Source organism: Pelodiscus sinensis, chromosome 21 (genome assembly GCF_052426305.1).
Source record: "Pelodiscus sinensis isolate ZL-2025 chromosome 21, ASM5242630v1, whole genome shotgun sequence".
In the NCBI taxonomy this organism is placed as follows: domain Eukaryota; kingdom Metazoa; phylum Chordata; order Testudines; family Trionychidae; genus Pelodiscus; species Pelodiscus sinensis.
Window position 1 is genome coordinate 21,974,221 of NC_143072.1, and position 24,181 is coordinate 21,998,401.

Sequence of the window (24,181 nt, forward strand, 5' to 3'; positions counted from 1 at the left end):
TACAAATTCAACTTAAGAACAAACCTACAGTCCCTATCTTGTACGTAACCCGGGGACTGCCTGTAGCTGGATTTTTCCTGTTGGCCTTGTGTGTTCTCACCAGGAGTTTATACACCTGCCCAGTGCATTACCTCACTGAATCCTGGGAACGTCTAGGACTAAGTGAACTAGCAACTTTTTAAGATGAGGTTCCAATTTGCCGTTCTTACTCCGATCCCTTCCAAGTTCCCACACCACTAGGACCTAGTCTTCCTTAAGTTTGACCTCACTGAGCTGTAGCAGTATTCATAGGACCTAACTACATCAGCTATAGTTTTAGAAGTTGGGGGAAGTCACTTCACAGATTTTTAAAGTGGCCATGGGCTGCCCCGGAAGGGGTGGAGCCTGGGATAAAATGGGCGGGGCCAGGACACTTCCGTACTCCCCGCCCACAGACCCTGATTGGCCTGGGATGGGGGAAGCATGTGAAATCTTTGGCCCTGCCCTTCCTGGCAGTTCCCTCTAAGCACCTACACCCCTGGTGGCCAGAGTAGACTTTGTGCACTCCCCGCCCACAGGTCAATCAAGATCTGGGGGTGGGGAAGCTTGCAAAGTCTCTTGGTTCCCTGCCCCCACCCTGCAAGGGGTGCACGGTGCCTAGAGAAAACCACCAGCTGTTCAAGTACCAGGAATGCCCTTCTGCTATGTATATTGGCCAAACTGGACAATGTCTACGACAAAGGATAAATGGACACAAATCAGACATCCAAAACGGTAGCACATGCAGACCTGTGGGGGAGCATTTCAACCTCATTGGTCACTCAATCATGGGTTTTAAAAGTAGCCATTCTTCCACAAAGGAATTTCACCACCGTATGACAGAGAGAGACTGTTGAACTAGAGATCACTTGCATGTTTGACACTGTCTCTCTGGACTTGACTAAAGACATTAACTGGTTAACACAATTTCTCCTGCCTTTTGACAGTCGCATTTCACATCAATAGCTATGTACGGGACACATCCAGCTTACTTAATTAGCCTCATTAACATGGGTCCTACAAATGACAGGTACTTCTTCTGCCATTATATTTATATCTTGGTTTCTGTTATTTCCACTCCAACTCATCTGAGGAAGTGGGTTTTGCCCACAACAGCTCACAGGTCTGTCTATTTTGGTTAGTCTCTAGGGTGCCAAAGGACCACTCATTGTTTTTTTAGTTTAGTATGGTTCATCCTGCTTGAAAGCTGCGTGTAATGCAGGGGGGATGTTTCCCCTGGCCCTGTTGATAATCTGGTATACAACTGTTTGTTCCTTTTGGGATATCACTGCTTTCCCTCTGTTTGTCTTCCCAACATTCCTTCTACCCCATAACTTGGCTCATCCAATTATCTGTAACTCAGTTCTTTTCCTCTTTTCTCAGTCTTAATGAAAGTGAGCCGGCAAAGCAGAAACCAAGCCTCAGAGTATGATTTTTCCTGGAAGATTTTCAACTCTCAGGGCTTCCTCCAGTCCTCTTACACATCAGGGCTACGTCTAGACTGGCATGATTTTCCGGAAATGCTTTTAATGGAAAAGTTTTCTGTTAAAAGCATTTTCGGAAAAGCACGTCTAGATTGGCAGGATGCTTTTCCGCAAAAGTACTTTTTGCAGAAAAGCGTCCGTGGCCAATCTAGACGTGCTTTTCCGCAAAAAAGCCCCGATCGCCATTTTCACGATCGGGGCTTTTTTGCGGAAAACAAATCTCAGCTGTTTACACTGGCTCTTTTGAGCAAAAGGGACTTTTGCCCGAACGGGAGCAGCATAGTATTTCCGCAAGAAGCACTGATTTCTTACAGTAGGAAGTCAGTGCTTTTGTGGAAATTCAAGCGGCCAGTGTAGACAGCTGGCAAGTTTTTCCGGAAAAGTGGCTGATTTTCCGGAAAAACTGACCAGTCTAGACACAGCCCAGGAGATTGTGGGGATGGATTTGTAACAGCACAAAACATACCAAAGGGCGGTGGTAGAAGAATCCAAAGATTGGCGCAGAGGAAGTCAGGAAGATCGGATTCTTTTCCTGACTGGCACTGACCGCACAATGAGGTATTGGACAGATTCCTTAACCACGCTGGGTCTCCATTTTTCTCTCTCGTCTAGAGCCATACAGTGCTTTGAGAGCCTCTCCTAACAGGAGCTGCTTGCTATACTCTACTTATATTCATGATTGTAGGCTGACATATTGTTTTAAAAAAAGCCCCGAACAAGGATTTCAACAAAACCAAATTGTTACAGCTATTTACAAGTAAAATTGGAACAGGCTATCAAGTCTTCTCCATCTCACTTTTATTTGGATGCCTTATTCCCAAAGTATCTGAGTGCTTCACAACTAGGACTAGGACCGTGCTGTTATCTCCATTTTACAGACAGGAAACTGAGGCACAGCGAGACAAGGTGACTTGTCCAAAGCCTCCCAAAGTCTGTAGCAGGCTCAATCTTGTAGCCTAATCAGTGGACTACCCTTTTTATACACTTGGCATCTCATCAAAGAAAGCAAGGGGTCACTCTGGGTGAAAGTGGAGGTCACTCAGCAGGCACTTCAGAAAGCTCTCCAAATTCTGCAAGCATGCCCAGAGCTGATGGTTTTGCAAGTGGTTGCTGGAAAAAAAAAACTTTTCTCGGCAGGACTCCTGGGTGTAACATTATTCAAGGGTTAACCCAAATAACTGTCAGATGAGTGCAAAATTATTCATAAGACTGCTGCGGGTTTTGCTAAAATTAGAATGTACTGTGGTAATCCCAGCTGATGCACTGGATCACAGCAACATCCCTTCTCAGAATGAAGGAATAAATTCGACAGACGGTCCTAAAGGGTGTACAGAGCTGAGTTCATCACATTTATTGCATTTCATCAAAATTTGATTCGGTTAAATCTCTTCCATATGATAGCCATGCAGTTCAGACGATCGATTCCTAGTTCAAGCCTGGGGGGAGGCTCCGTAAATACTTGGCTTTTAAACAGAAGGGAAGGCTTACGTTTTGTGGTGTAGCACGTTAAGCAGATGAGTGGCACTAATTCGCATATATGGTAAGCACAGGCTATACATCCGAGGGGATATTTACTGTACAGAGAGGCTGTGTATCTCCTAGAGCTACCTCGGCACTCGTTTTGTTTTGTATTTGGCCTGGAAAGTGAAATTCTCCTCCATGCAGAAAAGCAGCGCAGCACGTTTGCATTGGTTTCAGTCCCACTGGAAGTCCTATTTTGAGGCCTTTAGGAGGATTTATAGTCGGGGAGAGGCCTCTTGCTTGACTGTCTTCACAGGGGGAAATTTCACTGTTAGCCCCCCACCCCAGCGCCCCTTAGCCCAGCAATCAGGGTCCCATGAGCAGCTCACGTTACCCGTGAAATCGATAGGCCCAGGGCTCTGGTTGAGTGCCTCTAAATGCAAGGTGGAGGTTGAGCTAGTCCATCCTTCGGGTGGTAGGAATGCTTTCATGGAGGGGGTGGGTAAGATGACGCGCGTGTGAATTCTCCAGCGTGGGGTGTCGGGAGATCCTGCTCACACTACAGTGATCTGTTCGGAGCCAAGACTCATGGCTTTATTGCAATATGGATTATACGTGCCAACAATAGCGACCTAATACAGCTTTCAGCCTGAACGTCCCCCCGCGGCCTGCCCATTCCTACTGAACCCTTTTGACCCAGCTCTTCATTAGCATTTCCCCAAGAGAGGCTTCTATGCAGCTTGTTTCCTTCTCTGTGCTCCCTGACTCTGTTTGCCTTGGCAGTAACTGTGCTGTGTCTTCAGGCTGGGGGGTTCAGACCCCTCATAGGAGTCCCTGCGTCCCCCGTGCCAGCTTCTTGAGGCCACCACGCTCTGATCCGCAGCACTGTAGAGTCCGAGAGGCATTGAGAGCAATGTCCTTAGTGTACATTGGAGCGTGCCAGAGACACGAGTTTGGCTCTGGATCCAAGGCTCGGAGGTGGGCAGGTAGGGAAAAGTGTGCTCAGAACTGGGGGGTTTAGTTGGACCCACTGTCCCAGAGGGAGCCAGTCTAGCCCCAAAGTCTGGCAGTGATTGGCTGCAGAGCTGTGCTCCAGGTGCATCGCAGGGTGCTCTCAAAGTGCACCCAGAAGCAACGTGTCGCTCATGCTGCTCTCTGCATAGAGAAGCTTTTTCCTCCTATAGAAAGACGTGGCTTTTCCATGCCCATGGCAGACAGAATTGGGAATACCCAGCGTTTGGTTGCCTACCTGTAAGCCATAAGCCAGGTCTACACTAAAGGGGAAAGTCAAATTAAGATACACAACTCCAGCTACATTAGTTTCTGTCGAGGGGCACCTTGCCCACCCGCCAGAGAGGGTGGGAGAAGTCCACTGCAGCTTCTCAGACTCTCGTTCGAGAGAGGTCATCCTATCAGCCACAAAGTCTGTGTACTGTGCCTTGCGCTCAAGGCAGTATGGCCTAGCAGCCACAGAGTCCAAACATTCCCCCTTGCATTCAGGGTAGCTCACCCTAGTGGCCCCGAATTGGTACATAATATGGCCCAGCAGCCTCAGTCAACATATAGTCCCCCTGTATTCAAGGTAGTACGGCCCAACCGCCACAGGGTTTATACACAGTATGGTCTAGCTGCCTCAGAGTCCATATACAGTCCCTCTGGGATCAGGGTAATATGGCCCAGCAGCCCCAAAGTCAATAAATATTAGACAAAGCTCCCTCACATGGAGGTATCTGGGCATAGGGGGACCCAGGCCCTCCCTCTCCACAGGGTCCCAGCCCAGGGCCCTAGCGGTAGTGGAGCGGCCCATTGCTAGCTCGGCGGGAAATCCCACCGCAAGACGCTGAGCCCTCGGGGAGCAATTCACCACCTTGGGCTACTTCCTACCCAGTCCTTGTACGAAGTCCTCTCCATCGCCACACTGTGATCCAGAAGCTTCTACTGCAGCCCCTCTCGGCTGGGCTGCCGCTGCTTGGTCTGGCTGAGCCTCCTCCCAAGGAGCTGCTGCAGCACCTCCTTCCCTTGCGGCCGTCAGTCCTGACCGAGCAACTCCAGAGGCTTTTATAGCCAGCTTCCAGTTGAATCATGCCCAGCAGGGCTGTGGGGGTGGGGCTTTCTCAGCCATCTGGGCCTGGTGAACCCCTTGGGATTGATGCACCCCATCACAGGGACGTAGATGGAGTCAACACAGCTTAATTTGAACTTCCGTGTGGTCTTCACAGCAGGAGGTAGATGAGAGCATCTGCTCCCGTCAGCTTCCCTTATTCCTTGCCAGGAGCAAGAAGACCAGTGCTGATGGGGGTGCTCTCTGAGTTCGATTAAGTGGGTTTTTACTAGCTCTGCTAAACTGAACTGCAGAAGGTCAGTTGCATCCGTGTTGATTTTTCCCATAGGGTGTGTCTAGACTACATGGTTTTTTCCAAAAAAAAAGTGGCCTTTTTTTGAAAAAACTTCCCCTGCGTCTAGACGGCTGCTGCGTTCTTTCGAAAGTAAATCACAAGAACGTGGCAGTTTTTTCGACCGCGGAAAACCTCGTGTTATGAGGAAAAATGCCTTTTTTCGAAAGTGCTCTTTCGAAAAAAGGCACTCTGTAATGCAAACTGTGCTTTTTCGAAAGAGAGCATCCATTCTGCCTGGGTGCTCTCTTTCGAAAAAGTGGCTTGCTGTTTTGAAAGTACTGATTGTAGTCTAGACGCTCTTTCGAAAGAGGTTTGCAGTAGCCACAGTAAAGACAGGGATACCGGACTGTTGGGATACCAGACACTAGCTAATTGTATGATATTGTCCAATCTACTAAAGGTGGTAGATTGAAATAAGATATGCAACTCGAGGTATGTTAATTATATAGCTGGAGTCGACATACCTTAATTCGCCTTTCTGCATGATCTTCTCAATGGGATTGATGGGCTCAAACGCTCCTGTTGGCTTCCCATTTTCCTTACAAAGTACAAGAGTACCAAAGCCAATGGGGGTATCCTCTGAGTTCAATTTAGCGGGTCTTTAGCAGCGTCGATCTTCCCTGTAGTGAAGACATGGCCTTAGTTACTGAAGTCCTGTTGGGATACCGGGCACTAGCTAATTGTATGATATTTTTCGTTAGAAAAAAAAAAAGTCTAACAAGTTTTATGCCTGCCTGCAGCACAGAATACGTTGCTGGTGTTTAGTATTGAAAGTCCTGCTCTGAAAAGAGGATTCAAACAACACAACCGTTTCTCTTCCCCCTGCTAGTGAAGTGTTAGAATTCTTCCTCGCTGCGTGTGTAATTAACTACATTAATCTTCCCTTAAAACCTGTTCCTTCAACAAAGCCTCTCTGTATTGATACAACAAAGACAATTATACATTTGGGGGGTGAAACAGCTGAAAGGTTTTGAGACTGGGCCTTCAGTTGGATTTATGATGTGTTTGAACTATATTGTCTACCTGCATTTTTTTTATTCTAAGCCCCTTTGACAGGGGTCATGTCTTCTTCTATATACTGTACAATGCTGAGCGCACTGATGGGGCTATATTAAATACTAAAAATGATTGATCGCCGTAGCTAAATTGGCACACGCGGCTGTTTTGGTTAGAGAGCTATAAAACAGATATAACAATACGATCGCAGGGCCCGATCCAGCTCCTGTTGAAACCAATGATGTAATGATGGGGTCCCAACCAAATGGCCACCGTCCTGCTGATATAACAACACAATCGCAGGGCCCGATCCTGCTCCTGTTGAAACCAATGATGTAATGATGGGGTCCCAACCAAAACAGTGAAAAGTCGCCTCTCCTGGGGTCTGGCTTATTAAGGAAAAGTCATTCCAAAATAATATTATATGAAGCTGCAGTCTAAACCTTCTCTCCAGGCGAGACTGGATTTAGGATTCCCGATGTGTCGCTGACTTTAGCTTCCCATTAGATTGTTATTGTCTGGGTCACATCTACTTCAGTGCGTAGCCGTAATTAATTTTCTGGGTTTCAACTCCTGAGTATGACAAGCAACAAATCTTATCCCTCTGTTACAAATGGCAAAACTCTCATCGATTTCAGCATAAGCAACATCAGGTCCTTATTCTGAGGAACCCCCTTCGCACAATCCCCATTTCAAAAGGCTCTGCTTTAAAAAACGTCAGATTGCAGAGTTCAGAAATGAAATCTACTACCGGTTGGACCTCCCTGGTCTGGCTCCCTCGGGATCTGACTGGTTCCAGATGAGGGACTTTTCCAGACTAGAGGAGGTAATTTCTGGCCTCCCTGCTGCCAGCCCCACCTCCTGCCTGGCTTCCTTGCTCCTGGCTTCCCACTCCCAAATCCCCTTCAGCCCAGCTGAGCTGTGTGTTAGCTTCTTCCCTCCCCACAGCCCAGCTAGGCCTGTGCACTAGACTTCTGCCCCTCCCCTTCCCCCACATCCCTCCGGGCTCCCAGGTTCCCTCGCCCTCAGCGCGCCATGGCTCTCTGATCCTGGAACATGCATGGTCTTGACAGATGGTCTTGACCGTAGATGTTGCTAGACCAGAGTGACCCAGTTTATAGAGGTGCAACATGCATACAAGGTTATGGGGGAAAGAGATCTTCAGCTGCTATCTGGAGTACAGCTGGTTGGAAAATGGGGTTTGGCTTGGGTTTTCCCCACTGAAAATGTTGATAAAAACAAAAATACAATTTTTTTTCTCTACTTCTTCCATCAGATGTCAGGAAAGAAAACTTTGCTTCACCGCACCCCCCCATTGTCTACTGAGAAGTTTTACGGGACATTTTCCAACCAGCACTAATTGGGAACACGACAGGTTGCTGTGACACAGGAGTCTCTGTCACGTGACACTACCGGACAGTTCTTGTGCCGAGGATAGTGAGTTTTCAGGTAGGGACGGAGAGTAAGCCAATCCTTGAGGAGCAGAGGGAGTAAGGTGAGACTAGGAAGGAACTACATCAGTAAAAGAGTCTGGAAAGGTGTAAAAAAATCCCCCAGACTGTCAGGTTTGGCCTGAATCCCGACTGGGTGAGTGAATGAAAGATTTTCAAAGTGCAACTTGACTGTGCGTTTCCCTTGGTTGCACAAGCATTTTATGGGTGACTTGCTCACGCTTTCTATGAAGGTTCCATTGATGAAGGATTAATAAGGGATCTTTTAATAAATGGTAACTCAATAGGGTGCTTCTAGGCTCATACCCATCACATGACTTACTTTGGCATCATGCTTATAAAATGGATTAGTCATGGTTTCTAAGGGAAACCACAGTGAGTGGACTTTGCTTCACTCCGGATTGAGTCCTCTCCTCCTTATGGGAACGCATCTGACTGTGCTATGTGTCACTTAGCCTTTGCAGAAATCCCTCTTCAGGAAGGCCCTGAAATGAGGTGCAGGGTACCTGTAGAAGTCTCAAGGATCCAAGGACCAGGCCCGAAATGATGAAATTAGCAGCAGTGGTAGCAGCCCCCATGTTATATTCCCATGTGGAAACCCCTTGCAAACACCCAGAGAAGGAAGCTCCAATGAGGATCAGACGCTTCTGTGTCCAAAATACAAATTTGTTCAGCAAACGACACCAGGCCAGCTGAAAGGAAGAGAGTTGCAGAGCCCAAGTGGAAGAAAAATGAGAAAATAATGAATTACCCGGCTTGACCATTTCTAAACATGCCCAAGATTGATGTGCAAAGTCTTCCCCGTAATGCAGAAGGCATGAAATAAATCCTGCCCGGCTAGAATAATGAGGGAATCAATAGGATTATGAGGTTAGGGCTGGAGTAAACCTGAATGACAGCTGCAAAATAAATTTTATTTGGAGGACATGGTTGAGGTTAAATGAAACATCATAAATAATGAAAAGTATTTGGAGGGGGGAGGGGATAGTCCAGAGATGCCAGAGCTAACAGCAGCCCCCCTGAGCACTAAATCTGTCCAGTCTATACCAATTGCCTGCTTTTTTAAACAGCATGACATAGGTAGTGCCCCAGACTTGATTCTGTTTTGGTTCTTTTTTTTAATGTTTGCTAGGCCTCTCCTCTGCTTGCCTAGCATCAGCTTGGAGTCGAAGGAACTGATGTTGGGTATAAGGCTATATGAAGACGGTAGCATCCCTCTAAACGGTCTGTGAGCCTCCTAGTGGCGCTAACTGTGCCTTGTCTATGTAGAAGCTGCTCAGACCAATTAGAGCGGCCCTGTATATATGTAGCTTGACCTTGTATGTTAGGTATGTTCCATAAAGACAGTTAGTTGCAGCCCACCGAGCCCATATTGCTCCTTTTGCTGTTTTGTTGTGTATAGAGCAAAAGATCCATCAACTGGGGATGCGACATGAGCCAGAGAGACATTGGGGTTCTGGCTTCTTCCCTTCTTCAGTCCTCCACCTCGTCTAGGGAGACCCACTTTTCCTCCACTTGGAAGAAACACGGATCTATTTAACCTTTCCCCATCCCAGTTCCCTGCTTAGCTGGTAAGGGCTGATGTGCTAGAGGAAGCCATCTGCCATGCGCACGTTTCATTGGCCCTACAAAGCCAAAGGACTCTACTGCCTATTCTTGAGTATTTTGGCACCTTATTTATTGGCTATTTAGTTAGGGTACGCCTACGCTTGCTCCCTAGTTTGAACTAGGGATGTAAATGTAGCCGACCGAAATTGCTAATGAAGTGGGGATTTAAATATCCCACACTTCATTAGCATAATCTTGCCTGCATGCTGTTCCGCTCGCCAGCTGATTCGAACCAGGAAGTGTGTTCCGGGACGCGTTAGTTCAAATCAAACCCCTTCGTTCGAACTAACGTTACTCCTCAAAACATTACTCATTTTTTGAGTAACGTTACTCATTTTTTGAGGAGTAACGTTAGTTTGAACCAAGGGGGTTGATTTGAACTAACGCGTCCCGGAACACACTTCCTGGTTCGAATCAGCTGGCGAGCGGAATAGCGCGTGGGGGAGATTATGCTAATGATATTTAAATCCCCGCTTCATTAGCAATTTCGGTTGGCTACATTTGCAGCCTAGTTTGAACTAGGGAGCAAGTGTAGACGTAACCTTAGTGAGGCAAAGTTCCTCCTTGACTTTGGTGGGTCCCAGGCTTTCAGGTGGGTTGTTTGCCTCAGAGCTCACAGAAGCCCTCAGGTTAGAGACTTTCTCTAGGGCAACAGCTTGTTGTTTCTTTGAGCCACTCATCATTGGCCAGTACCGGAAAGAAAGGGGAGTCCAAACTCCATCGTCTCTGTGGCCCTCCAAGTGGTACAGGGCAGGCCAGACACCTTTACCGCAGCTAGTCCTTTTCTGGTGCTGTGGTGGGGAGAACCCAGGTCTGCCTTCTACACCAGGTTCTAGCTCAGGAACTCTGTGATAGCAGCTGCCTGTAGTGTCTCAAGTATTAGCTGCATGACAGCTATGAATCCCTGGGCCACTTGCCCACAGCCTACCCCTGCACCTTCCTTACTGCAGGCGCTCCTCCTGGTACCTGCTTGTGCTTTCTCCTCCCACAGCATCTCCTCTCCTCAGCTCCTTGCTCACACTCTGAGCTAACAGAAGGGAAGCCTTCTTAAACCAATCTCAACTGGTTCTTAATTGGCCCCCAGGGTCTCTGATTAGTCTGACACACTTGACTCTGGAAACCTCCTAATTGGCTCCAGGTGTTTTAATTGGCTTGATGGCCCTGATTGATTCCAGCAAGTTCCTACCAGTTCTAGATTAGCCCTTGTTAGTTTACCCTAGGAACAGGGACCTATTTAATCTAGGACTAATATCTTTTCCTTCCATCTCTCTCTGTTAGCCCTCTGGCCTGACTCTGTCACAACAGATACTGGAAGGGAACAGTCTTGTAGCAGATGCCAAGATAAATGGTCACCTGTCAGGAGAGATCTGCCGACCTCCATCGGAGAGCTGAGACCTAATCCCTTCCACACTTACCCTAATGCCATGCAGCCAGAGGTTACAATCATCACAGCTGCCACCAGACATTAGAGGGGAGAACAGCTGCCTGATGGTACAATTTCCCAAGCACGTCCTATCTAAATATAGGACCACATGAGTAAGGAGAGCAGGCTTCAGACCCAAGAATGATGTCACCTAATTTGCTGTCATCTCAGAATGATGTCACCTATTACTTGGTCTAGAAGAAGCAATTTTGCCCGCCCCCATCCCTTACACAACTAGTCCCAGACTTTGTCTATACTGTCAGTTTTGCTAGCAGTGAGTATGCAAATGAGGCGTGGATTAGCAGATTGCTACACCTCATTTGCATAATTTATGCACACTGTTTTTGCAGAAAAAAAGTACTGTGGACAGGGGTTTTTTTGCGCAAAAACCCCGTTTTCCACAAGATCCCGGGAGAGGCATAAGGATCTTGCAGAAAACGGGGGTTTTGTGCAAAAAACCCCCATCCACACTATTCTTCCCCCCTGCAAAAACAGCATGAATACATTATGCAAATGAGGCAGGGCTAATGCTAATCCATGCCTCATTTGCATACTCACTGCCAGCAAAACTGGCAGTGTAGCCATAGCCCCAGAGAAGGGCCAGCTGTTGAAAACAGCCTTGTCATTTTCCTCCTGAGGTCAATTACAAGTACAAAGATAGAGGAGGAAGAATCAAATGTATCTATGCTAGGTGCTTTTGTCTGTAAATCCCAATAACTAAATCCTATCACACGCTTGTAACTGGACATCAGTAACTGAGAGCAGGCCTGAAAGGCAGCAGCCATGGTGAGACTTTTGAACAGCAAGGCCAGAAGTTTTATGAACTTTATAAAATACACAAAAGAATCAGCAGAAAGTGTGAATAACACAATTTCTGCAAGAACAAGAAATCTTGTAGCACCTTAAAGACTTCACACATTTATTAGGGCATATTCTTTTGTGGGCTGCGAGTCACTTCAAAAGCTTATGCCCTAATAAATTTGTTAGTCTTTGAGGTGCCACAGGACTTCTTGTTGCTGCTGCTGCTACAAACTAACACAGCTACCTCCCTAAAAATGTCTCCAGCGCCTCGCCGTGACTTTCTTGGCAATGGGCTTAGAACTACAGTTCTGTAATAGACAGACACAAGGCCATTATTGTTTACATTGCTTCCTGTGCATGAAGGCACATGGACCTCATACTCACTAACTTTTTCAAAATAGCTATAGTGTATTATCAGAGCAATGCAAGCACTCTCTCCGTATATGCCTGTATAAGGCTACATTTTTCCAAAAAGCCAGGAAAGGCGAAGCAGCAACTTCTTTTGAGGCCTAAATAAAAACCAAACTCTCTTGGAAGTCTGGCCAGAATTGTGGATGCTGAGCCTGTGTGAAAACGTTAGCTACAACAGTGGTTCTAATTTCATCTCGAATGGATAGCCAGTGCTGCTTTTCTTCCATACGCCACGAAAATATAGCTTCTAGTTCCCAGAGTATGTCTTGGGCTTTATAGGCAGATATGGGACATGGTTCCTGCTCCAAACAGCTTCTAACCATGCCCAGTCCTCACTAGAACAGTATGGAGCAGAGAAGCAGGCGGTATGATGGATTACCTAGTAAGAATGTGTGATTGCTTTGTTTGGCAGTGGCTGAATATTCTTAACAAGACTTGGCATTCTTCTGCAGAGCTCAAAGCCTTGCAAAGTAGCATTCCCATTTTACAGAGCGGAAAACAGAGGCACAGACCAATGTTGTGACAGGTGATCATTAGCAGAGCCTGTCCTTGACTATTTCTTGTTTGTTTTATAATGGCACCTAGGAGCCCCGGTCATGGGCCAGAGCCCCATTATACAAGCCATTGTACAAACACAGAACTAAAGGATGAACCATGCTTTAAAGAGTTTACAATATAAGCTAGCTCCAAACTCCGGTGTGCTATTAGGGTTACAACCAGGGCCGGATTATCCATTAGGCACAATAGGCACAGTGCCTAGGGCCTATGAAAACGTTTAGGGCCTACAAAAAATGTAGGGCCTAAAAAAAATTCATAATGTGACTTGAAAATGAGAAAACAGCTAAATCAAACATAATAATTTGCTATCTTTAGTCAAAACAACATAAAGGTATAACAGACAATTTAGTATTAAGCATATAGGCGATAGGTATTTCTCCCATATATATTGATATATCATCTAATATAAAGGTTACAACTATGAGAGTGCTTATGGTCTATGAAGATCTTAATCCAGCCCTGGTTACAATGAGACACTGAGGCTATGTACTTTCTTAAAATGCTGACTTCAAAGGTAAAACAAGTTCATAAAACGTGCTAAGTGGAAATTCACAACACATGCAAACGGGCAGTGCCAAAGCCCTCGGAGGCTGCTACTATGCTGACTTTTCCCCCTTCCTACTCTGTTGCATTGTAAAGCAAAGTAGATGTCATCCCTGGTGATACCCAGGGAAGACTGCAGCCCTTGATATTAAGGACCAAATCCTTAGGTTGGCACATACATGCAAGTTTGGTTTGCAAGCCTCTCCTGCATGATCTTAAGCAAAATGCAGGACTATGTAGCACTTTCATAGAATCATAGGACTGGAAGGGACCTCGAGAGGTCATCGAGTCCAGCCCCCCACCCTCAAGGCAGGACCAAGCTCCGTCTACACCATCCCTGACAGATGTCTATCTAACCTGTTCTTAAATATCTCCAGAGAGGGAGATTCCACCACCTCCCTTGGCAATTTATTCCAATATTTGACCACCCTGACAGTTAGGAAAAAATCCCTAATGTCCAATCTAAACCTCCCTTGCTGCACTTTAAGCCCATTACTCCTTGTCCTGTCCTCAGAAACCAAGAGGAACAAATTTTCTCCTTCCTCCTTGTGACACCCTTTTAGATATTTGAAAACCGCTATCATGTCCCCCCTTAATCTTCTTTTTTCCAAACTAAACAAGCCCAGTTCATGAAGCCTGGCTTCATAGGTCATGACCTTTAATCATTCTTGTCGCTCTTCTCTGTACCCTTTCCAATTTCTCCACATCTTTCTTGAAATGTGGCGCCCAGAACTGGACACAGTACTCCAGCTGAGGCCTAACTACTACAATGAGATTTACCAGCTAATTCGAATTAAGGCTTTATTTCGGAACCCCGTTTCACTGCCGCGTGTAGACGCGGGCAGTTACTTCGGACTAGTCTATTTCTAAAATGGCGACCAGCCGGGAACATGCAAATCAAGTGTGGGATGTTTAAATCCCTCGCTTCATTTGCAATTTCGGTAGTCCTCATTAGCCTCCCTCGATCGATCTAGGGGGCTAGTGGAGACATACTCTGAGGGACTCGCTCTGAAGGCTCCTTTCCGCCTACCCCACCCCCACTTCAAAAAGCAGATCATAGAATCATAGGTTGGAAGAGACCTCAGGAGGTCATCTAGGCCAACCCCCTGCTCAAAATAGGACTAACACCAACTAAATCATCCAGCCAGGACTTCGTCCAGTGGGGCCCCAAAGACCCTCTTAGGATGGAGATCGCACCACCCCTAAGTAACCCATTGGAGTGCCTCACTAAGTGCCTAGTGACGTAGTTTTTCCTAATATTCATCCTAGACCTCCCTTATTTAGACCATTACTCTTTGTTCTGTCATCTGCCACCACTGAGAACAGCCTGGCTCTATCTTCTTTGGAACCTCCACTCAGGAAGTTGAAGGCTGCTGTCAAATCCCCCCTCACTCTTCTCTTCTGCAGACTAAATAAGCCCAGTTCCCTCAACCTCTACTCATAAGTCATGTGCCCCAGGCCCCTAATCATTTTTGTTGCCCTCTGCTGGACTCTCTCCAATTTGTCCACATTCTTTCTCTAGCAGTGGGCCAAAATTGGAAACAATTCTCCAGATTGGCCTGAGCAGTGCCAAATAGAGGGAAATAATGACTTCCCTAGCTATGCTGGCCATGCTCCTACTTATGCAACTCAATATGCTGTAGTCTTCTGGGCAACAGCAGCACACCGCTGACACATATCCAGCTTCTCATCCACTGTAATCCCGAATCCTTTTCTGCAGAACTGCCACTTGGCCAGTCGGTCCCCAGCCTGTAGACGTGCTTGGGATTCTTCCGTCCCACATGCAGGACTCTGCACTTGTCCTTGTTGAATCTCATCAGATTTCTTTTGGCCCAATCCTCCAATTTGTGTAGATCACTCTGGACTTCTTTCTTTCTTTCTTTCTTTCTTTCTTTCTTTCTTTCTTTCTTTCTTTCTTTCTTTCTTTCTTTCTTTCTTTCTTTCTTTCTTTCTTTCTTTCTTTCTTTCTTTCTTTCTTTCTTTCTTTCTCTCTCTCTCTCTCTCTCTCTCTCTCTCTCTCTCTCTCTCTCTCTCTCTCTCTCTCATCTGAGGAAGTGAGTATTAGCTCACGAAAGCTTATGCTCTAATAAATTTGTTAGTCTTTAAAGTGCCACTGGACTCTTTGTTGGCTTTGCTGAAACAGACTTACCCCTCTGAAACCTGTCACGCTGAAGCTGAAAACAAGTAGCTGACATTATTCCGAAATAACATAGTGCGCATCTACACTGCCAGCATTTATTTCAAAATAATGTTGAGCTGAAGGACTTCTTACTTTGACTCCTGTAACGCTCATTTCACGAGGAGTAAGGGAAGTTGAAGGAAGAGTGTTCTTCCTTCAAATTCCTGCTGTGTAGTCAGCACCAAAAGCCAGATTAAGCTATTTCGACTTAAGCTACGCAACTGACGTAGCTTGAGTTGTGTAGCTTAATATGATTTTAGCCTTGTTGTATAGATGTGCTCTTAGAGACTAACAAAAATATATAGTATTGTGAGCTTTCATGGGTAAACCCCACTTCATCAGCTTAGCTGGAGTGGAAATAATAGAAACCAAGATATTTATAACAGCAAAAAAAAAAAAAAAAAGTACTTGTCAATTGTAGGACTGGTACTAATGAAGCTAATTAAATGGACTGGAAGTGTCCCATTCTTAACTTTTGATGTAAAAATGAAGTTGTTAAAGGCAGGAGATACTGGCTTTATAATGCGACAACCAGTTAATTACTTTGTTCAAGCCCAGGGAAATGGTGTCACATTTGCAAATGAATACCAATTCCCCACTTTCCCTCTGTAATTGGCTGGTAAAATTCCTTTGAAGAAGAATGGCTACTTTTAAATCCATGACTGAGCGACCAGGCAGCTTAAAATGTTCCCTGCAGGTTTATGTGTGTTACTATTTCTGATGTCTGATTCATGTCCATTTTATCCTTTGTCGTAGAGACTGTGCAGGTTGGTCAATATACAGGGCAGAGGGGCATTTCTGGTACTTGATGGCATATGTCCTATCAGTGGATATGCAGAACTATGAGCCCCTGATGTCGTGCCTTATGTGGTTAGCTCCTGTGATGGTTCTAATTGTCTCACCTGGTTTGAATGGGCCATGGTGAATGAAGCACACTCTGGCTTTCTGAGCTCTTGAGTGCCAGGCTAGAGGCCTGTCAAGGGAATCCGGCACGGCCACTGCTTCCTGCGCTGTACTTTGTGGATAAATAGAATGCCTCCCTCTGCCAGTTTGTCAGGCGGGTAGCTTTTTTTCACGAGTAAATGATTTGCGCACCGAGCACCTCTTAGTGCTAAATATCACCGGCCAGTCAGAACTGGGACACAACTAATATAGGAAGGCGCCTTTCCTGTCCCCCGTTAAATGACATTGATTTCTGTCCTCTGGTCTACACAAAGACTCATGATGCAAAACCTCGGTCTCCATCCAGTCTCTAGGTATGTAGGACTGAGGCAGGTGGCCCTCTGCTAGCCCCTGCGCAGGGATATTTGTGCATGTCACACAACCAGCTGGCTCCACGCCTCAGGATTAGCAGCTTCGGCTGGGAGAGGCCCCTAATGGGAATAACAGGAGGGATTGCAGGTCAGAGCGAGGTGCGTTACCAGATCTGTGTGGGGAAGCACCTGCCTCTAGCCAGGGCTAGCTTGATCCAATTGTGTTAGTCCCTCACTTTCACGAGCCCCAGATACACATGGTGCCGGAAACAAATGCGCAGACCACTCCTGTCTTCTGGAACCATCTCCCCAGCGTTGGCGTCTTCTCCGAGTTCCACACCGGCTGTTTGGAGGAGACAGAATAGCTCTGACATCATGGAAAATGACTTAAAAGGGCCCTGGGGACGAACACAAACCCACAGACCAGCTGGGCAGTAATGAGTTGAACTGTGGGGCGAGTCCAGCTTTCCCCCCGCATGTGGCCACAGCGGGTATTCCCTGGGCTAGCGGTGCATCGCCTAACCTGGATTCCTTGGGGATTGAGCTCTCACAAAAACCCCTTCATAGACATTTTCCCACCTCTCCCAGGCACGGCCATGGCTATTTCCTTCCTTCCTTCCTTCCTTCCTTCCTTCCTTCCTTCCTCCTGTGTCACACGCCCCCTTTACCAGTTGGATGCTATAATGGTCCAGGGGAAGGGCTACCGGTTTTTGGCCTCACTCCCAGAAGTGTGCGGCCTGTTCCAAGAGCAGAGGAAACAGTGTGGCAAGGAACCTAGGGAAGATGTTTCTCAGACCGCCCGCGGCTTCCCATGCTCAGCTGAATTTCCTGAGTCTTGGGGGTGGGTTTGGACTCACCCAGCCTCGGTGCTACAGAGCCCTTCTCTAGTCTCGCTGCAGTGTTACTTGTATGCTGCTTTCATTAGAAAAGATGCTTTTTGTTGTCGCACCAGTGAGGCCAGGCTCCTGATGTTAACAGCCCGTCTCCCGGCCTTTTGGCCTTGGAGTGGGATGGGGAGCAAGCGCGCGCACGGCCATTATCGGACTCGGCGCCGGTGCTTGGTCAAAGAACGGAGGGAGAGGCAAAGCTGGGACAAGACGCAGGAAGGGCCACATCCCAATGGCTGTAACTCGGCTTGTTTGTAAGAAAACGGGCCCGTTCTGACCCTACTGAGTCCAATGAGCAGAGCTGTCCCTGCCACAGGACGAATTGGGGGGCCACCCCAGCCCCTGCACTTTTGGAGACCCCACAGTGGCCACCCCAACTGTCCTATGGACAGGAGGGACCAGAGGATTGTGGGGGCCTGGTGCCACAACAGCAGCAGGGGTCATTCCCAAGACGCTCACCATGCAGGCGCCGGAGCGGCCCTGCTCTGCTCTACCCCACTGCCCTCCCGGCCGCCTGCGCTTGGCTTCTCAGCAGTGGCGGGGAGCAGAGTGCCCTGACCCCAGCCTGCTCTGGATCCTGCTACCCACAGAGAAGCGAGGCCCAGAGGGTTGGGAGGTTGGCACGGCAGGTGGGAGCAGGGTGCTGGGCTGTTCCAGCTCCTGCTGCCCATGTGGTGAGTCGGGAGGGGAAGGGGGAAATCCCATGCCAGGCCCCATAACCCTGGCCGTGTTGCTCGGAGGAAGGGGGAAGCAGGTGGGGGTGGGGCAGTGGTGAGGGAGGGGTGGGGCCTGTGGCAGGGGGGTTGTCCTGGCCCTAGACCTTAGGGCACTGGAGGGGGGGGTTACCCCGGGCCCCCCCTCAGGATGGCCCTTCCAATGACCATGTTCCCATTTAATGCAGTGGGATCAGGACCTGGATGTCCAGGTTTGTCTGAAGACACAAGATGCCCTGGTTGAACTAACGGAGCTGCCTTTGGTTACACTGGAGCGAGTTCCTCGGTGAGTGAGACCGAAATGCATCAAAGCCCATGGGCGGGGGTGAAGGTAGGGCTGGGGGAGACAAGCCCCTCCCAGTCCTGCCCCCAACACCCCCTCTCTGCCCAGGCCCTGCCCCTACGGGAGCCAAGCCGAAGCCCCTACACCACGGGGAGGTGAGGCAGCGTGTCGCCCCTCAGCATGGGGAGGGAGGGCAATGCAAGGCCCCAGCTTTCCCCGCCCCGGAGCGCAAGGAGGGTGGACACTAGGGGGCAGCAGCCCTCCACTCCCGTACACCTACAGCAGGCGTCCTGGGGGTGGAGTGTGGGCGGGGCCAGGCTGGCGGTTTGGAAAGGAAGCACCTCCCCTGCCTAGTATACCAGCCGCCCATGTCGAAGCCACATTTGAATTGAATGAAGAGTGTCCCTACATGGCTTTGCATTGGTATCTCTTAATCCACGTGGCGTACCTGTGGGCAGACTGGCCCTTAGCAGCTGAAGCCTTGTTCCATTTCCTATTCTGAATATAGTATATCAGGCAATAGGAAAGACCTGTTGGCCAATATACATTACTCAGGCCACAGCCACATGCTCACTTAGGTTACTAGGCTAGTTTTTCGTTTTAACACTGATTTCTTGTATTTTTTCTTGCCCTCTCCCGTTCCCCACAAACGCGTAAACTTGTACCAGTGTGTATCTTGCAATCCTCTGCATGCTTGCATACAACACATTCTCATGCACGTCCACCTCTGACATGTGCACGCATGTACCCTGTGCACATGAGAGCCCACACGCGTGTCCCTATGTTATGAAAACCCACAGACATGCAAGTAGGTACAAGCATGTGAACGTCACCCTTTGAGATGGGAAAATGCAAAAAACATCTTTTTGTTTTTTCTCTTGACAGAAATTGCTCCTATCAAGCTTAGAGTTGGTCACATTTTAATCAACAGGAAATGTTTCTAGGAGATAATAACGATGTTCAGGACACATTGCTTGGCAAAATTCTTGGAAGAATCCACATAGAAAGCTCTTCACGGTCCCAGGCCTAATCCTGCAAGCAGTCATACATGTGAGTAATTGAACACACGTGGCAAGTCCCACCAACTTACTTGGGACCACTGTTCTCTCTAATTTTTCCCGTTCATATGCAGAATAAATTTTGTTGCATGCACCAAGGCATGTGTGGACGTGCACCACCAACAGAAACACATGCTGCCAACTGTGGGCTCTCTGCTAATCAGCTGGATGGCACCTGAATCTCCCCTGGGTGACCATCCAAGCACTTAGCTTACAGGGAACACTTCCGGGGACTATCTGCAGGATGGAAAGCTGACAGGTGCATGAAAGTTTGCAGGCGTGGGTCATCGGTGAGCTACATGAGACACCGTGATATTCAGTTCCAAACAAGTGTTTGCAAAAAAGCAATGTGTGCGGTTAGTTCAAGTCGTGCTCAGCGGCACCGTCAGATAAAAAGAAGGAGGAATCTAGCAGCAGACGGAAAGTGAGTGATGATAGCTCCTTTCAGTGCTGCTCTGGGAGCAAGACAGCAGCACGGGATCCAGATGGGATCAACTTGGGATCTATTTCAGGGAGTGAAATGTGGGCTGCTTATATTTCACAGACCTTCATAGACCAAATCACCCATTGTAGTCAATGAGCCGCCTCCCCCTTTCTTCGCTTTTCGGACTGTCCAGCCGACTTTCAGGATGTGTGAGAGGGGCTTTATTTGAGTTAAGGATGACTAAGCCTAAGGACTTTGGGACTCAGATCTTGAAGTCTTTACACAGGGGCTCCATGGCAATTTTACCTGATGATCCTTGTTTAGTCTCTCGGGGACCATCTGAGGAGAACTTGTGCCAAACGCTGCATGTTTTGTTGGGGTGGGTTTTCTACATCTCACGCGTAAACTCGCCTGTATCCCACCTCTGAGGTCAATGGAGAACTGGCCAACACCTGCATTCCAAACTCAGCACTAGGCTTCGTGCTGTGTCACTAATTGAAAAGTTTGGGCTTGATTGTTAGAGGCCGTACTTTTAAGAGGGCGCTCGCAGTGGAGATTTCATACAGTAAACAGAAAATCTCCGCTATTAAGTTGTTTATCTGGCTCTGTTTTCCACTGTGTGGAATATTAACAACTTACTTTGCATTGCCTCCAAGGCTGCTTCTAGGTTCAAAGGTTGCCACCGATCGCACATTGGGCTGAGCTAAATACTGGCAGGAAAACACATTTGGTGTTTTAATTGGAAAAACACACTCCTTGTTTTATCACCCTGGGGCCTGGACTCCCCAGAGCAACAATGCAGTGCATTCTGCGAGGGCAAGTGAAAATGTACAGGAAGCACTTGATGATATGGTTGTAAGACCATTAAGGGTTTGATGTATACACACAAGTAAGCAGGTTCCCCGTTCAGGGTAGAAACCGTGCCCTCTGTGAGCATTTTCTGTGCTTTACCCATTGGAGTTGGGGCTGGGGGCTCCATCCAGTTATGTTCCACAGGGCCACTTGATTCCCGGTTAATATCTGAGCCTGGGAACATGGCAGCAACCCTTTGTCCAGGGCCAGCTTTAGGAAGTGCAGGGCCCGATTCACAGGGGGGGGGGGGGGCGTGCATGCGCTGCGTGCCCAGGAACAGGGCTCTCTTATGCACGGGGCCCCCCTCTTAGGCGCGGGGCCTGATTCGGGGGAATCGGCCTAAAGCCGGCCCTGACTTTGTCTTCAAGTCCTCCCTCCCTCCCCGAACAGAGGTGTAACCACGTGGGGAAGGCTGATGGGGCCTAGACTAACAAGGCCTGGCTCTCTTGCCATTTTCTTGTGAGGAACGTCGTCAATACAGCGAAAGGCTGGGGACGAGGGAGAACGTCTCACTCTTTGGATCCCTTGTCTGTTCGGTCCCACAGCCCTTTGCCCTTCATGTCTGGATCCAAGAGGGAGCCAACGAGCCTAGTGCTCTGCTTAGAAAGCTGGAGGATGGTCCAGGAGTCTGACAGGAAATGTGCAGCTGGGGAGGCCAAGGGTGGCGAGTGGGCCTCGAACAGCAGGGCCCTCGGCATCTAAACAGCTTACGCCGGCCCTAGGAGTTCTCTGCTGCTTGTGGCTTTGTCAGGCTCATGGCAGCTGATGTGACCCGGTCTTGAGGGTGAACTTCCTGACTGTTGCGGAGGTTGCACGTCCACAGACACAATATGAGAGAAGGAAAAGAACTGGCTGCTTCTTGCTCTAAATCCCAAGGTGAACCGAAGGAGAATCCCTTTTAGCAAGTAAGAGTATAGGTCCTATGACACACAGCTGAGCAGCTCTGTTCCATGCAGTAGAGGCTAGCGCACGTGTCTACGTACAGGAGTGTGTGCGTATGTTGCATTAGCTGAATAATGGATGTCTAATTTTTGTATACATATAAATTCAGCTAAATAGAGTAAAAAATTACTAACACCACCATCTAAAATGTGCCTTTCTTGCTCTTGACATCTTTCAGGTGTTTTAAAGGGGGAACTCCTGAGTCCATACATCCTCTCTGTTGGGAGGAAGAGGAGATGAGAAGTAGTAATTCTCTTTTGCAGATGGAGAAATTGAGACTCGTAGGTCAAATGACTTTGCCCAGCCCACAGAGGGGAATCGGTGTCACTCCAGTGGTCAGACCCTAGACTAGACCATAGGCTGCTCTCAGGCCAGCTGAATAATGCACATGGCTGGAACTGAGGTCAGAAGCCGCCCCGAGAAGGCACCTGAGGGTTAGAAATCATGATGTGTGAAATGAAATGGGAAGCCCCGGATCTAAAGAACCACCACAACTGCTACAAGGTGTTCCTGAAGCTGTCAGCAAGCCATCTGCCTGCTCGCCGTAGGTAAATCGACATGCAGTGGAACGCCATGGCCGACCTCTCGTTGGAAATACAGAAAGGGGCTGGGGCGGAGACAAGAGAAGCCCACGCGAGCAAATGGCCCTCCAGCTATGCTTGTCAAGGTGAGTTCTGCGGTACACGCCACAATGATAAACAGAGCAAGCCCCGTAACAACTGCAGACAAGGCTACTGAGACGAGGCAATCAGGAGTGGACAAAAAAGAGGAGAGAAAAGCACCTGGGTGGTGAAAGCTTTCTGCAGCATTTGCAGAGGGCGGAGGGGGAGAGAACAGCCTTTCTTCATGTAGTTGCAACTGAGTAAACCTCTCTGTTCCAGTGCCTAACTCTCATAACTCATCTGCGGGCCACTCGAGCTAACGGGAAATGTGCAGTTAGCCGAGGGAGAGGCGTGCCTGGCTCTAGCACACAATTTATGACTCTTGGTTTCAAAAAAAGAGCGTTTACCGAGCGGGGCCGAGCGCGGCCGCTCAGGGTAGGCCTGTTTCCCATTTTATCTCTCCATAAGCTCATTACCCAAGCGTTCGCTTTGCTAGGCCTCCACGCTGGGCACCATAGCAACCCCATCAACAAGCAAGACACATTCGCCCCTGCCTCCGAGGAGCAGGGCAGGCGGCTTCCCTCTCTTTCGTGGCGCTGTTTTTGTGAGAGGGCTTACCCCTTCGCTCCCCCACTTCCCTGGGCCTTCTCGGGAAAGCAGAGAACAGCAAGACTCGAAGTCTGGAGATGCAAATAAAGTGATGCGTATTGGGGGTCGCTTCCAGCAAACAGGAATCCAATTCTCTTTCCTTTCTTCCTCCCTGTTCCCTTGTTTTTATTCTTGTTTTTTCCTCACTCACTTCCTGTTTGTCCTTAATATATATAGTAATATTTTTAGGTATCTGTTAATCAATCATTCTACTGAAATTAAACCAACCGATCCTAACATGATTATCTCACCAATTATATCCCACCACCTTCGTTGGCTTACACCCAGCAAAATGAATTATACAGGAGACAGAAACAATCAAAGAACCAGGCAGAACCAGACAGATAAACGAGAGAAGTTGGGGAGTGGAGCCACGCCAGACAGAAAGCTCTCAGCCTAACGACTCGTTTGGAATGGACCTTCCTTACTGGTTTGGAATGGTTGGGATTTACTTTCCTTACGGGTTTGGCTTTGCTCTTACAAAGACCTTTACTGGCAGGCCGGAAGATCTGTGTCCTAGCAGTTTCCTGTGAGGAACGTGCAGGGTTTACACCGTATGCAAGGTTTTGAGGTGCGGGGGAGGGGACAACGTCTTGGGTACTGACCGTGACCCTTTGATTCATGAAAGATCCCCTGGTGTTCCGTCGCCGCGCCGGGGAGAGAACGCCGCCGCCCCAGGCATGCGGGGGTGGGACCTGCTTTCTGCCGGCCTGCGGTTGGCTCGCGCTCCCAGCCAATCCACGTGTGTCGCCATGCAGTGTTAAAGACGGGCCGCATTCCGGCCCAGAGGGGGGCTGCCCAGCCGTGGTGGAGGAAGCCAGACCAGGGTATGTAGCTTGTACTGTGATTTGGGCTTTATGTGACTGTAAGAGAGCAGGGGGCCAGATCTTGCTCCCCCTTTCCCCCGCCCCCTGCCCCTTGCATTGTGCCAATTGCTTTGCGTCACTCCTGGAAGCAAGCAAAGTACGTCTGGTCTCTCTTATGCAAAGGGTGCAGCGTCGTAGTAAGGGATCTGTGTCACTCCTCTTCATGGTCCCCACTATTGAGGGTGCGACCAAGGGACGTGTGGCCCCTACTGACCTTTGCTTGCTGCTGGCTTGTCGGTCACAGCAGCCTTGAGGGCCAAGCCAGTCCCTGGCTAGCCCCCAAATCAGAGTAGATCGGTAACGTTGCCACTGCATGTGACTGCC

At 48.4% G+C, this 24,181-nt stretch overlaps 1 protein-coding gene across 2 annotated transcripts in view; it reads left to right on the forward strand.

The window, feature by feature from the left end:
• The window catches only part of TBX4 (T-box transcription factor 4), a 151,836-nt gene that overhangs the window by 35,880 nt on the left and 91,775 nt on the right, over window positions 1–24,181 (forward strand). Inside the window, exons 2-3 of one of the 2 annotated variants that reach the window (XM_075904729.2) lie at window positions 18,371–18,468; window positions 19,351–19,515. The gene's annotated coding sequence lies outside the window, so the exon portion shown is untranslated. Of the gene's footprint in view, window positions 1–18,370; window positions 18,469–19,350; window positions 19,516–23,787; window positions 23,819–24,181 lie in introns of those variants that run through there. The other variant, XM_075904730.2, reaches the window with a different exon arrangement.